A 15,572-nucleotide genomic window follows, 5' to 3' on the forward strand; every position below is an offset into this window, starting at 1 on the left:
AGCGGAATATCTGCTGTGTAAAAAGGAATATCCGCTGGACAATAGCATGTACCCCTATTTATAGGAAATACTAGGTTGCCCTAATTGGCTACAGGACAAAATAGAGAATCGGTGGAGGCCAACTCAACGTGACGTCGAGCCTGCGTGGTCGAGTCCGTGTCCAGACTGCTTCCTGACGTCCTACTCGACGTGTCGTCGAGTCCATGTGGTCGAGGGGGAGTGATTCTTCAAAGGGTGCTCCTTGATGGTGTCCTACTCGACCTCACGTCGAGTTGGTGTGGTCGAGTCCAACCCTTGGTGGTTTCTGAGCGCCTGCTCGACCTCGTGTCGAGTCCAACCAGTTTTCTGCATATGTCTCCATTAAAACCACCATAATTCTTGCATCAAAGCTCTGATTCGCTTGAAATCACCTCCGTTGGAAAGGTAACTCAATTTCCTATAACTTGTATGAAGAGCTCTGAAGCTAAATTGCAATTCAAGACGTCCATCTGAGTCGATCTTTGAGGGACTTCAGACTGGCTCTGAATCATCAATTCTCTTCTTTGCATCCATTAAGTCCCAAATAAGCTCCAAATACCTGAAACACATCCAATATGCAATATGCTATGCCATGCAATGCAAATCGTACTAAGTGATGAAAATGATATGAAAAGGACTATGGATGCAATGAAAAAGAGATGAAACTTAGCTAAATGTACGAGAAAAGTGTGCTTAAAAGCGGTAAAATACAGAGACATCAACTCCCCCAAACTTAGCTCTTGCTTGCCCTCAAGCAAACAAATAGAACTAAGCTGGAGAAGAGGTTTGAAAGTGGAGACTCAGAACCAAAACATGCATATAGAGTAAGTGAATTCAATGTCCAGGTTGCTAATTCTAGAGTGCAAGGATGACAGATCTCTACTTAAAAACATTAGCCATCTCCTTCACATCTCAACCTAACCTCTGCCTTAATCAATTCAAGCATTCAAATCTGCACATTCCCTTTAACATTTATTAAGTAGGAACCGTGAATCATACTATGCAATGGATATGAACACATTTGGCTAAAGGGTAAAGGTTTTAGAGACAAAGATGGTCCCTTAAAGATCTGGTTTATATCGCAACAGGGGATCTCTCAAGAATGATTGAGCTTTAGTAGAATGCTAAAGGTGAGTATCAAGTTAGGCATACAAGGATAAGACCCCATCTACCCAGAATGTAATCAATATCAACCCAAATAGAGGTCCTATTTCTAATCCCAGAATCATGAACTTAACTCTACCCTTTTGCATTCAAAGCATTTACAGACCTTACTCAAATCATCCCTTTTCTTTTCTTTGCTTTCTATCCTAGGAGAAGCTTTCTTACTGCTCTGTCTAGCGGATCAGGTTTCTTTAACAACTAGGGTTCCCTTTTCTTTCTTCTTATAAACACAAGGCTTTTGCCCAATCTCTTTAAGCTATTTACAGAACCCTTTTTCCTTTACTTTAGCACACCCAAATCCTTTACTAGACTTCTCTTACTTTAGCTACTTCTCCTTAGGACTCTTTTCCCTTTTCTTTTCTTTCAATGATGAACACAACCTTTTCTTTCTTTTAAACACAACCCAAACCCAGAATTAAGCACCCACCTAGTCCTATCTGGTCCAGATAACGTGAACCAGAACTACATGAGATACTATCCTTGTCGTTACAGACCCAACACTTTCTACCAAGCTCAATCGGAATAAGGCCTCACATTCACACACAAATGATAAATGGTTTGAAAGAAGGTTAAGGCTAAGGGTGGGGAATAACTGCTCCAAAGATGGGAGTCAGCTACTTGGACTAGCAAGAGTGATCAAAAGGTAAAAGAAAGTCCAAGTATTTTAAGGTATCCATGAGTTCATAGCACAATGCACAGCATGATAATTATAAGTCAAAATTCAAGTTCAAATAGATAGGGAATGGCAACAGATCAAAGCGAGATTCGACTAAAAACAAGAAAGTCAAGCGTTGAATTCAAAAGATGGTGCGGTCTTACTTCAAGTTCAGTCGATTGTGCATTAGAGAATTAACAACCAGGGCACTGAGTTCTACTTAGTGAATAGGCATATTTACAAGGTTATAATCATCATAATCTCCGATGCAAATGCATGATGCAACAGCCCTAAGTGAAAGCATACTAAAACAATCCTGAAATGACAATGCAAGCTATATGAACACTCTGTTTTTGTGAAATCATTTTCGAAAAATTTCAAATTTTTATGGTTTTTCTATGCCTTAGATGCAATGATGCAAAATTTGAAATAAGAAAACAAAACGCAATGTCAAATACTCCCTGAGCCCTCCCCCAAACTTAAATTACACAGTCCTCTGTGTAACAAGCATTTGGAAGAGAGTACTCAGGGCAAACCAACAGAGAAACAAAATGAAATGTCGTATATACAATGGTGAATTGGAGTTGTTACCTCATGGATGTACGCGGTTTCAATAAATCAACAAAACATTCCGTACTAAGTGACTGGATACATGAAAAAAATCTGCAATTTGGATGTCTATTGGAAATGAGAGTACAGGAATCTCAGAGTCTATCATTAGTTTTTTGAGATTGGTATTCAATAACTAATTATGAATTCAATAGTTTGGGTCGTTTATGGGTTGCCCGGAGGAATAATGTTCAAGTGACACCGGTTTACATGAGCGGTCAGCTTGTAGCGTGTTCAATTTTGACGGATGGTGCCTCAGTGAAGGTTGTTGTCTCTTTTGTTTATGCAGCTAACCTACCAGAGGATAGGAAAGAGCTGTGAGAAGATCTTAAATATCACTTTGATACTCCACTGATCGAGAATAAGCCTTGGATAATCATGAGAGACTTCAACGAAATTCTTGACGGTGAAAAGCATTCAAATTATGAAAACTCTCCTTCTAATCCTTGTGGGATGCAGGATTTCCAAGAGACAGTGAGGTATTATTCTATTATGGACATGAACTCTCACGGTCCTCTGTTCACTTGGTGTAACAAGCGTGAAGAAGAGTTGATATGTAAAAAATTGGATCGGGTATTGGTTTATGAGGATTGGGTTCGTTTATTTCCAGTCTTATAGTGTTTCTGAAGCTGGAGGTTGTCATGTTCATCTTCGACGTCGGACTAAAATAGCAGCAGCTACTCGTCGTCCTCGTGGTCTTTTCAAATTTTTGAATGTTACCATGTCCTTACCGGAATTCCTGCCTACAGTTCAAGAATTCTGGGACAGTATGTGTGTTCTTCATCATTCCACCTCTCCTATTTTCAGATTTTCCAAAAATCTTAAAACCCTTAAAGCCAATTTTGCGTTCTCTGGGACGTAGGAAGCTAAACCAATTGTCGACTAGAGTAGACAAAGCATATGAGGCTCTATGCGACAAGCAACAAGCCACACTTGCAAATCCATCTACGACGCTGATGGAGGAGGAAGCCGAAGCTTATAAGAGTTGGGATCATGTAGCAGAGCTTGAAGAAGGATTTCTGAAACATAAATCAAAGCTTTATTGGCTTCAAGTGGGAGACAAAAATAACAAGTAGATTCATAATGCAGTTGATAGTAATATTTTAACTAAGATCAATTATCCTTAAAGTACTATCATGTCATTGCAGTATTTAAGGTGTCAATCCAAATAGGTGTGATGCTAGCAATCAAGATGCAATCAGATATCACAGAGTCAAGCCAAGCAATAACAGGTTTTGATGTTGTTAACAACTCTAGTGTTCATGAAGATAACAGAAATTCTAACAATAACAGGCAATATACTCGACCAACACAGCTTGATGCCAAACACTGGGTGTGGTCGAGTATCAGGTCGAGTAACTTAACAGAAACTGTAAACTGGGTACTCGACTGCACAGTTTGTTACCAAACTACTGGGTGTGGTCGAGTACTTCAAATGAAACAGGCTAGAAATGATAAAACTAAGCAACAAGTGACAAGATCAAGCAATCAAAAGCGATGTAAACAAAGAAATCAATTAGAAGAGAAATTCCCGAGGATGGGGTAATCGAGTAGTGAAGTCTCCTTAATCTAACAGGTGGTTAACATGCTCAACAAACTATCCATAGACAACAAGTTCAATAACCAAATCAAAGTGCCACCGCAACAGAGATCCTCAAGCAAAGCTAGTCCCAGACTCAATCACCAATGACGAGAGCTAACCTAACATGCATTACGAATCAACAAGTTAAAGTCAAAACGCTCTCTGTAACCAATAGTTAAAGTCAAAACGCTCTCTGTAACCAATACCTTGGTACAGAGCCACGAATCTCTGGAATTAGTGGTTCAGACATTACATCGAACACCTTGTGGGTGCGGAAATGTCTGGGCTCAAATTCCAGTTGATCAGAAAGAAATTAGCATTAAGAACAACTAATCCATAAGGGATCTACCAATCAAACTCAACCACCTATCGGATTAAAGATTCTAAACTATCCTAACTCATCCTCAAGAACCCTTATCACTACTCAAAATTCATAACCAAGAACACAAACCCAGAAATGCATAAAAACTTCATATTAGCAAGATCTCAACAAGATGAACAACTTTGTAGAAGAAATCAAAAGCAAATACTCAATAGATTAAGAGAAATCTGGATTAAAAAGATGAAGAATACACTAATTGTTCTGCAAAATAAAACTTAGACAAAATAAAACTTAGTCTGAAAATTATGAGAAACAACCTTTTTATAGCAAATACTAGGAAACCCTAAATCACAAGACGACAAAGTATTAAGGCGGTTTACGGAGATACTCGACCCTTGTGATCGAGTAGAGAGGTTGAATAAAGTTGGCGCCTTTGCGATTTCTTGCTCTGGGCATGTTGTGATCGAGCACTTGGGTCCAGTATGTGCTCGAGTTCTGCTTCATCTTCTTTTCTTCCTTATGCTCAATGTCTGGTTGAGTTGGGATCTGAGAAGACTCTGAAGCTTATGATCAAGTGGCTGCGGGGAGGTGGTGATCGAGTGTCTGGTCGAGTGATCTGAGGGAAGCTTGCTGGGAGTACTCGACTAACACGATCGAGTGGCTGATCGAGTGATCCAGATACACAAGGACGCCGGGTTGCTCGACCACACGGTCGAGTATGATGATAGAGGATGCGATCAAGTGTTGATGGCAGGTTGTGGTCGAGCATCTGCTTCAGTGTTGTGGTCGAGCATCAGCTTCAGTGGCCAGGATGATCGTACTCGACCTCGTGGCCGAGTATATTGATTGGTTCCGGTCCACTTCCTCCAACTTGCTCACCAATAGCTCCAAATCACCTGAAAACAACACAAATATGCAACATACATGCAAAACTATCCTAAACGTGTAAAGTGATGACAAATCATGAGAAATGGTATGAAACAGTGGTGAAATGATGCTAAAGTGACGACAAATGAATGTTCAAAACAAGTAAAATATAGACATATCAGCAGTCAAAGCAAGATTAGCTCATAATGCTATTTGAGAGATAAGATGCCATGAAGGTTCTAAAGCTACAACTCAAGATGACATTAAGACTGAAGCTGTGAGGTTCTTTGAGGAGTCCTTAACACACAAACCAGCGGACTATGAGGGTTTCCCTGCGGATCAGATTGAAGAGTTGCTGGATTTTCAATGTTCAATATCAGAACAGGACTCGTTGGTAAGTCCGGTTACAGAGGCATAGATTTGAACTGTGCTTTTCAAGATATCCGGGAATAAAGCCCCTTGACCGGATGGTTACACAACTGCGTTTTTCAAGCAAACCTGGCCTATCTTGGGGAAAGATTTTGTCACAGCGATTCAGTCTTTTTTCCAAAAGAGTTTCTTACCTAAAGGGATTGATACTACGACTCTGGCCCTTATTCCAAAAAAGAATGATGCTATAGAGATGAAAGATTATCGTCCCATATCATGTTGCTATGGTATGTACAAGGTAATATCGAAAAGTCTTGCTAGTAGATTGAAGAAAATTCTACCTTCTTCAATAGCTCCAAACTAATCTGCGTGGACCGACTTATGATGGAAAATTTGTTGTTAGCTTTAGAATTAGTTAATGATTACAATAAAGATTCAATCTCTCGACGGTGTACTGTAAAGATCAACATATCCAAGGCTTTTGACACGGTGCAATGACCTTTCTTGCTGACTGTTCTTAAGGCTATAAATCTTCCAGAAAACTTTGTTCGCTGGATTGAGCTCTGAATTGGTACTGCTTCCTTCTCTGTTCAAATCAATGGGGAGTTGGCTGGTTTTTTCCGAAGTAATAGGGGTTTGAGATAAGGCTGCTCTCTATCTCCATATCTTTTCGTCATTTGCATGAACACTCTTTCCAAAATGCTTGATAAAGCGGCTGAGGATCGGGAAATTGGCTATCATCATCGGTGTAAAAGCATGAGACTCACTCACTTGTTGATGTGATCCTAGAAAGCTCCAAGGACATGGAATGTAGAAATGAGCTTGGACCCGTTGAGCAGCACGAAACAAAGAAGCAGCTTGAACCTGAGGAGTAGCATGAACCCGGGGATGAGCTTGTAGCTGCGGATGTTCTATTGGAGAAACCGATCAAACCACCTTGGCTTGGAGAAAGAGATAAGCCAATTGGATTCAACAATGGGAGAGTGATCCAATTGTACTCTTTTCCCCTTGTTGAGTTTTGTTCCAATGGGTTTTCTCAACAAAGTTTTAATGAGGCAATTGTCTCACTCAATCTTGGCCCATTTGTTGAATCAGAAGCCCAAGGACTCTTTTGCAATAAAAGCCCACGTCCAAGAGAAGGAGAAGAGTCATTATACATTTTCAATTCAAATTTTGTCTTTAATTTCTTTTTCATTTTCGAGACAGCCTTGTGAGTCTGTTCTAGGCTTGTTAGCTTTTTATCTATTTAAACAACTATGTATCTCTCTCTGAGACTTATCTATCTTTTTATCAAAAATCTCTTTAAATTAGATCAGTCTCTCTTGGTGTGTAATAACCTTGGGAAATCATGTTCCTCTTTTGGTGTGTCATATCCAGAAAAGGACCAGTGGTATATCAGAGGCTTTCCACAACCTCTATATGACCTTTCGTTCCACCGTTCACTTGACTCGACCGAACACTCGAGTCAGACCCGATCCACCATTGTCCGATCTTCACTCGACCATTCACTCCATTCGACCACTTGACTCGACTGAACACTCGAGTCAGACCCCATCAAAAACTTGTTGTTGGTGTCTAGTAACTAGTCACAGCTTCCAATGTTGCATAAAACTTTCACTAAGCGTAAAAATCATTTGGAATCTGAATTAAACATTTTAGGCTGCGAAAATGTGTTTAAACATCATCCTAACGAGTTATTTGATTCTTCACGCACATTTGATGGGTTTTCTTTAGTGTTTGTGAAAGCTCATGAAAAACAGGTTAAAGATGCCACTTCAAGCACTAGGAAGAGTTACGATTTTGCAAATCAATTTGATTATGGATTGAAAGAGTACATGGGTCAGGCTAGGTCAAAAATGAAAGCAAGAAAAGAGAGTGAAGCAAAGACTCATCTCTTTGGAGTTTGGAACTGGAAGTACCTAAAGAAAACAACTGCCATTGCAAAAGGATACTCCACTCTAAAATATTACTTTGCTAATGTTTACTTTTGATCTATCTTGTTTTTTGTATCTACACTATTTCCTTTTGATGTAGGAGACTTGGATTTGAGATCAAATCCCTTTCAGGTGGAGGGGGATGATATGATTATGCACGAGTAAGGAGCTGAAGAAAAACTTGAAAATGAGCTTGACCACGCACCATTCAACCCGATCGAACTTGCTATTGAAAATGAGCTCGGCCACAAACCATTCAAGTCGATCGAGCTTGCTGTTGAACATGAGCTCGAGCATACGTCATTCAACTCGATCGAGCTTGATACTACACACAGAATCAACTTGATAAAGGAGCTCGAGCTTGGACCGGATGAAGCACTGATCATACAAACAGGTCCTATGACTTGTTCTAGAGCCAAGAAGTTCAAGCAAGCCATTGAAGGGCTACTTAACAAATGATCTAAGCCACGTGATTTAGAAGTTCTCTCACCGAGTTTCTTTGTGAGAACTGGAGTTGGAGTTGTTTGGTTGTTGGATAAGAAACCCATTACATATTTCAGGATGATCTTTGAAGTTGGAGAAAGACTCCCGTGTTTTATTCAAATCAAGGAGAACCCACCAGACGCATTACTTGAGCAGAGAATCATCCCCAAGGTAAGTGCCTATGTTCTCAAAAATGCTTTTAATCCAGATCACACATATATGATTCGCTTGTCGTTGTCAAAAGAGCCAAATGTAGGTTTTAAAGCAGCCTTGAAGCACATGGGAAGTACTGAAAGGAGAGAGGAATACACTCGATTCAAGCCACCTAAACTACACCAAAGTACTGAAAGGAGAGAGGAAGACAATCGGTTTAAACCCCTTGATTTAGACCAAGATCAATGATAATAGGATTTTGTCTCTCTAACAAGTATCAATTCCTAATACACATGCCATTGTAGTATATTAGGTTATCAATCCAATCTCAGTGTGACTGCAAGCATTCAAGATATGAAACAGAAAGCAAATAAGTCAAGCCAATTGTGAAAGGGTTTTGTGTGTTTCTATTGATCCTAAGCAACCAATTTAACATGCAAATACCGAATTTAAAAGCATAAAAAGAGAACTAAACAGCAAGTAAACAAGAACAAGAAGTAAACTAAAGACCAGAAACTATCATGCAAAAGCTTTGGAAAAGAAACTAACAACCTAACAATGCAGAGAAGCGCTCTAGGCCTAACAGGTCGAGTAGAACACAAAGACTAACAGAAACAAGATTTAAACAATCAATAGAGATAAAAGGTCCTGAGGAATGGGGTAATCGATTATGGCAGTCTCCTTAGTCTACCTAGGTGGTTAACAAACTCAATCAAGCTATCCCTAGACAATAGATTCGAATACAAATCAATCCACTCTCGTGTCAGAGATTCTCAAGCTAAATCACTTTCATACTCAATTCTCATTGAAGAAATATAACCTAGCAGGCATTATGATTCAATCTAATAAAGTCAATAAGCATTCTAAACATCCAATCTCTTGGGCTAGAGTATACAAATCTCTGGAATAGTTGGTTCAGACATTTCATCAAACACCTTTTGGGTGTGGAAATGTCTGAGATCAACTTCCAATTGATCAGAGAGGAAATAGCATTAAGATCTACTAAACCAGAAAGGAAATCAAGCAATTCTACACTTAACCACCTAAATATACTAAGGATTCCACACCTAATCTATCCCATCCTCAAGAACCCTAATCCACTACTCAAGAACACTGAAGAACATCATGCATAAAAACCTAGAAAACGTTTCAAACCCAGAAATCATTGAAAAGCAAGTATGTTATAGATAAGAGACAGATCTACAACTTTGATGAAGAAAAGAAATCCAAAAACTCAAAGGATCAACAGGAAAAACGATTACAAAAACTAGGGTTTATGAGAGAACAGCGGAATATCTGCTGTGTAAAAAGGAATATCCGCTGGACAATAGCATGTACCCCTATTTATAGGAAATACTCGGTTGCCCTAATTGGCTACAGGACAAAATAGAGAATCGGTGGAGGCCAACTCGACGTGACGTCGAGCCTGCGTGGTCGAGTCCGTGTCCAGACTGCTTCCTGACGTCCTACTCGACGTGTCGTCGAGTCCATGTGGTCGAGGGGGAGTGATTCTTCAAAGGGTGCTCCTTGATGGTGTCCTACTCGACCTCACGTCGAGTTGGTGTGGTCGAGTCCAACCCTTGGTGGTTTCTGAGCGCCTGCTCGACCTCGTGTCGAGTCCAACCAGTTTTCTGCATATGTCTCCATTAAAACCACCATAATTCTTGCATCAAAGCTCTTATTTGCTTGAAATCACCTCCGTTGGAAAGGTAACTCAATTTCCTATAACTTGTATGAAGAGCTCTGAAGCTAAATCGCAATTCAAGACGTCCATCTGAGTCGATCTTTGAGGGACTTCAGACTGGCTCTGAATCATCAATTATCTTCTTTGCATCCATTAAGTCCCAAATAAGCTCCAAATACCTGAAACACATCCAATATGCAATATGCTATGCCATGCAATGCAAATCGTACTAAGTGATGAAAATGATATGAAAAGGACTATGGATGCAATGAAAAAGAGATGAAACTTAGCTAAATGTACGAGAAAAGTGTGCTTAAAAGCGGTAAAATACAGAGACATCAACTCCCCCAAACTTAGCTCTTGCTTGCCCTCAAGCAAACAAATAGAACTAAGCTGGAGAAGAGGTTTGAAAGTGGAGACTCAGAACCAAAACATGCATATAGAGTAAGTGAATTCAATGTCCAGGTTGCTAATTCTAGAGTGAAAGGATGACTGATCTCTACTTAAAAACATTAGCCATCTCCTTCACATCTCAACCTAACCTCTGCCTTAATCAATTCAAGCATTCAAATCTGCACATTCCCTTTAACATTTATTAAGTAGGAACCGTGAATCATACTATGCAATGGATATGAACACATTTGGCTAAAGGGTAAAGGTTTTAGAGACAAAGATGGTCCCTTAAAGATCTGGTTTATATCGCAACAGGGGATCTCTCAAGAATGATTGAGCTTTAGTAGAATGCTAAAGGTGAGTATCAAGTTAGGCATACAAGGATAAGACCCCATCTACCCAGAATGTAATCAATATCAACCCAAATAGAGGTCCTATTTCTAATCCCAGAATCATGAACTTAACTCTACCCTTTTGCATTCAAAGCATTTACAGACCTTACTCAAATCATCCCTTTTCTTTTCTTTGCTTTCTATCCTAGGAGAAGCTTTCTTACTGCTCTGTCTAGCGGATCGGGTTTCTTTAACAACTAGGGTTCCCTTTTCTTTCTTCTTATAAACACAAGGCTTTTGCCCAATCTCTTTAAGCTATTTACAGAACCCTTTTTCCTTTACTTTAGCACACCCAAATCCTTTACTAGACTTCTCTTACTTTAGCTACTTCTCCTTAGGACTCTTTTCCCTTTTCTTTTCTTTCAATGATGAACACAACCTTTTCTTTCTTTTAAACACAACCCAAACCCATAATTAAGCACCCACCTAGTCCTATCTGGTCCAGATAACGTGAACCAGAACTACATGAGATACTATCCTTGTCGTTACAGACCCAACACTTTCTACCAAGCTCAATCGGAATAAGGCCTCACATACACACACAAATGATAAATGGCTTGAAAGAAGGTTAAGGCTAAGGGTGGGGAATAACTGCTCCAAAGATGGGAGTCAGCTACTTGGACTAGCAAGAGTGATCAAAAGGTAAAAGAAAGTCCAAGTATTTTAAGGTATCCATGAGTTTATAGCACAATGCACAGCATGATAATTATAAGTCAAAATTCAAGTTCAAATAGATAGGGAATGGCATCAGATCAAAGTGAGATTCGACTAAAAACAAGAAAGTCAAGCGTTGAATTCAAAAGATGGTGCGGTCTTACTTCAAGTTCAGTCGATTGTGCATTAGAGAATTAACAACCAGGGCACTGAGTTCTACTTAGTGAATAGGCATATTTACAAGGTTATAATCATCATAATCTCCGATGCAAATGCATGATGCAACAGCCCTAAGTGAAAGCATACTAAAACAATCCTAAAATGACAATGCAAGCTATATGAACACTCTGTTTTTGTGAAATCATTTTCGAAAAATTTCAAATTTTTATGGTTTTTCTATGCCTTAGATGCAATGATGCAAAATTTGAAATAAGAAAACAAAACGCAATGTCAAATACTCCCTGAGCCCTCCCCCAAACTTAAATTACACAGTCCTCTGTGTAACAAGCATTTGGAAGAGAGTACTCAGGGCAAACCAACAGAGAAACAAAATGAAATGTCGTATATACAATGGTGAATTGGAGTTGTTACCTCATGGATGGGTGAAGAAGGAGGTGATTGACCTGGTACTGGTGGGCTTCATGGGCTAACTCGACGTCTCATCGAGCAGGTACGTCGAGTAGGGCTTCGGTTTTGGTTTGGAGTGACACCAAGGGGCAAGCTCGACTTGTAGTCGAGTAGGGCACATCGAGTCTGCTCCTTCTCTATTCCTCTGACTCCAATTCGAATAATTCCTGAAAATCACAGACACTACAAAAACACATTAAAAATAACAAGAGATAAAGAGCTATTTATAAAGATAAACATGGGAATTCCTCCCAAGTGAGCTTGTTTAAAGTCTTTAGCTTGACTTCTCACACTGAATGAGCTTAGGGTGGATTGTAGAGAGCAAATGAGGTCTCCTCTGTCCTGCAGGTGGATGAATCATCTGGCTTAGCAGGCTCTCTTGATAAATCTGAAGTTGAGTACTCAATGGCCCTTTTCTCATAGTAAGCTTCTTGTTGAGCAACTGGATAGTCTTCTTCTATAGACCATACTGAAGTGAATTCACTCCCCTTTTTGCTGACCAGAGTGGATACTTCATCAGTTGGGACGTCCTTGATTGGGAGTGGTACTTGGTTGGCTATCCCATGGAGCTTCTTGATTTGATCCTTCAGCTCTCTCACAGTGCCTATTAGCTCCCTTATGGCTTTATTCTGCCATTTGGACCTCTCCTTGAGTTTTAACCAGCCATCTGGAGCAGAATTGCTAGATTCTAGTAGCTTATCACGATGTTTGGTCGAGCTAGAGTTCTCCAGACGAGTTGTAGGCTTGCTCAAATGTATACTCGAGTCAGCTGGTTGAGCATGTGTTGAGCTTGCTTCATATGCTGTCTTAACCACTGTTTTTGACCCAATCAAGCCTTTAAAGACCTCTGACCCTACTACTTCCTTGTGTGAATCTAGTGATTTACCACAGCTCAAAGTTTCAGTGAGAAGATATCCTGCTTCACCACTCTTAGTCAAAGAAGTTTGTTGGTGATCTTCCTCAGCAACCTCCTCTAGCTGTTCATCAGCTAGGCAATCCATTACCTTGACTACGAAGGTCTGTCCTTCAATTGTTGGCTTCCTCGTGGCATCATTGATGTCAAACTTCATTTTGAAATCATTTCCCAGATTAAGATCAATCTTCCCATTCTTAACATCTATGACAGCTCCAGCAGTGGCTAAGAAGGGCCTTCCTAAGATTAAAGGATCTTTTGGTTCATCCATTTCTAGCACTATGAAGTCTGTAGGGATTTTAGCATTTCCAATCTTAATAGGCAAATCTTCTAATAACCCATGAGGAAATCTGACAGACTCATCAGCCAGGATCAAGGAGATGTTGCAAGGTTTATACTTGCTGAAACCCAGTCTCTTGGCCACAGAGAGAGGCATGAGACTTTTAAAAGCACCTAGATCGCAGAGGCAGTTACTGAAGGCTAAAGTGCCTAGAGAGCAAGGTAGAGTAAACGAACCAGGATCTCCCAATTTCTTGGGAATGATCTTCGTTGGGATGATTTCACTGCACTCATGACTCTCCATAACCATCCCTTGCACTTCCTTAATTCTCTCCATTACCATGTCTTTAAAGAACTTGTGAGAGTCTGGTATCAGCTTATAAGCGTCGATGAGAGGCATCCTGACTTCAATCTCTTTGATGTGCCTAGCAAACATTGCTCTGTACTTCTCAATTATATCCCTCTTGAATCTTCCTGGGAATGGTATTTTGGGCTTGTAGGGTGGTGGAATGAAAGCTTTCTTCTTACCCTTATCAACAGTTGGTTTTTCGATTTGGGGACTCTTAGCTTGATCCCTAGGTACACTATCCGGGTCAAGCCTAGTGGTGTCTTCTACTTGAGTTTCATGCTGAATGAAATCCTCCCCCTCTTGAATCTCACTGTCCTCAGTGACAGGAGCTATGCTAGGTCGAGTTTGCAGCTCTCGACCACTGCGAAGGTGAATAGCATTAACATGACCTTTCTGATGCTGAATAGCTTTCCCTGGCAGTTGCCCTGGATTCTGAGGTGCAGAAGTAGAGGCAACTTGGCTCTCCATGTACTTAATCCGGGAGTTTAGAGCCTCAATCTTGACATTGAGATCATTGAAGGTGCAGTCTACTTTGTTGTGAATCTCAGCCATTTTCTTATCACCAGCTGCTTGACCGTGTAGAATCTGCTGAAGCATTTGTTTCATCTCTTGATCTTGTGCAGGTGGAGCTTGTTGGGGTTGCTGTGCAAAACCGGGTGGTGGATTATATTGTTGATAACCGCCATTAAACTGCTGCTTTGGGACAAAGCCTTGATTGTATGGTATGAATGGCTTGGACTGGTTCTGTTGTTGTTGAGGGTAAACCTGATCCTGATGGTTCGCAACATTCGTGCTCCGGTAAGAAAGATTAGGATGAGCAGGCGTGTAGGGGTTGTAGCCCTTGTTGTAGCCACCTTGGTTCTGAATGTAGCTGACTTCTGCAGCCTGAGTATTCTCCCCCTCTTGGAGTTGATAGTGCTCTTCTTCAGTGATATAGTGGACTTGCTTCTGTTGAGTAAGCAGAAATTTATCCAGCTTATCGTTAAGAGCCTGAATCATCTCCTTACTATGCTTCGCATCCGAATCTTCGATACCTCTGTTGGAGCGATCAAAATCTTCATTATAATTACCGTCGGACTGAGCTAAGTTCTCAACCAATTCCCAACCTTCTTCAACATCCTTATTCAAGAAATTCCCATTTGAAGCAGTGTCCAGGACCATTCTGAACTTGGGCAGAGCTCCTCTGTAGAGTGTACTGAGCAAAGAAGCTTTCTTGAAACCGTGATGTGGACATTGTGTAGTGTAGCCTTTGAATCTCTCCCAGGCCTCACAAAAGGATTCAGACTGTTTCTGGGTGAAACTGGAGATTTCATTCCTTAGCCTTGCAGTTCTTGAATTTGAGAAGAACTTTGTCAAGAAGGCCGTCTTACAATCGTCCCAAGATGTTATGGAGTCAGAAGGTAGTGTCTTCTCCCATTGGTGTGCTTTGTCTCCCAGCGAGAAGGGAAACAGACGCAGCTTGAAACCGTCTTCACTAACACCATTTATCTTGGTGAGGCTGCAGAGCCTGTCAAAGTTATCCAAGTGGTCTAAGGGATCCTCCATAGGCAACCCATGAAACTTGTTTCCTTGTATCATTGAGATCAATCCACTCTTGATCTCGAAATTGTTGTTCTGGACAGGAGGTGGAACGATGCCCTGTCTCTGTTGATGGTTTCTTGGTGCATCCCCAGCACCAATGTTCCTTGGTATCCCAATGCCTTGATTGTCTTGTTCTTGTGGTTCCATGGCTACTGGATTGTGCAGTTCACAACCGTCACGGGCTCTACGTTCTTTCAACTCACGGGCTAACTGGTTGATGTTGTCTTTGTAGCTGATGAGGTTGCTGGAGCCTTTAGAACGAGTTTGCATACAAAGTGGTTAGACTCGATGTGGCAGTCTCGACGTGAGGTCGAGATGGTACCTGGAGCACAAAAACAAGCAGATGAAATGAAGAGTTAGGAACCAAGGTAAAGAAAGAACTTGATCTTAAACGTTTCTGAAATCTTAAATGGAACAATGCAACACAGGACTGGCAACGGCGCCAAATTGATAATAGGATTTTGTCTCTCTAACAAGTATCAATTCCTAATACACATGCCATTGTAGTATATTAGGTTATCAATCCAATCTCAGTGTGACTGCA

The sequence above is a fragment of the Arabidopsis lyrata genome (assembly GCF_000004255.2).
Source record: "Arabidopsis lyrata subsp. lyrata unplaced genomic scaffold ARALYscaffold_4, whole genome shotgun sequence".
In the NCBI taxonomy this organism is placed as follows: Eukaryota; Viridiplantae; Streptophyta; class Magnoliopsida; order Brassicales; family Brassicaceae; genus Arabidopsis; species Arabidopsis lyrata.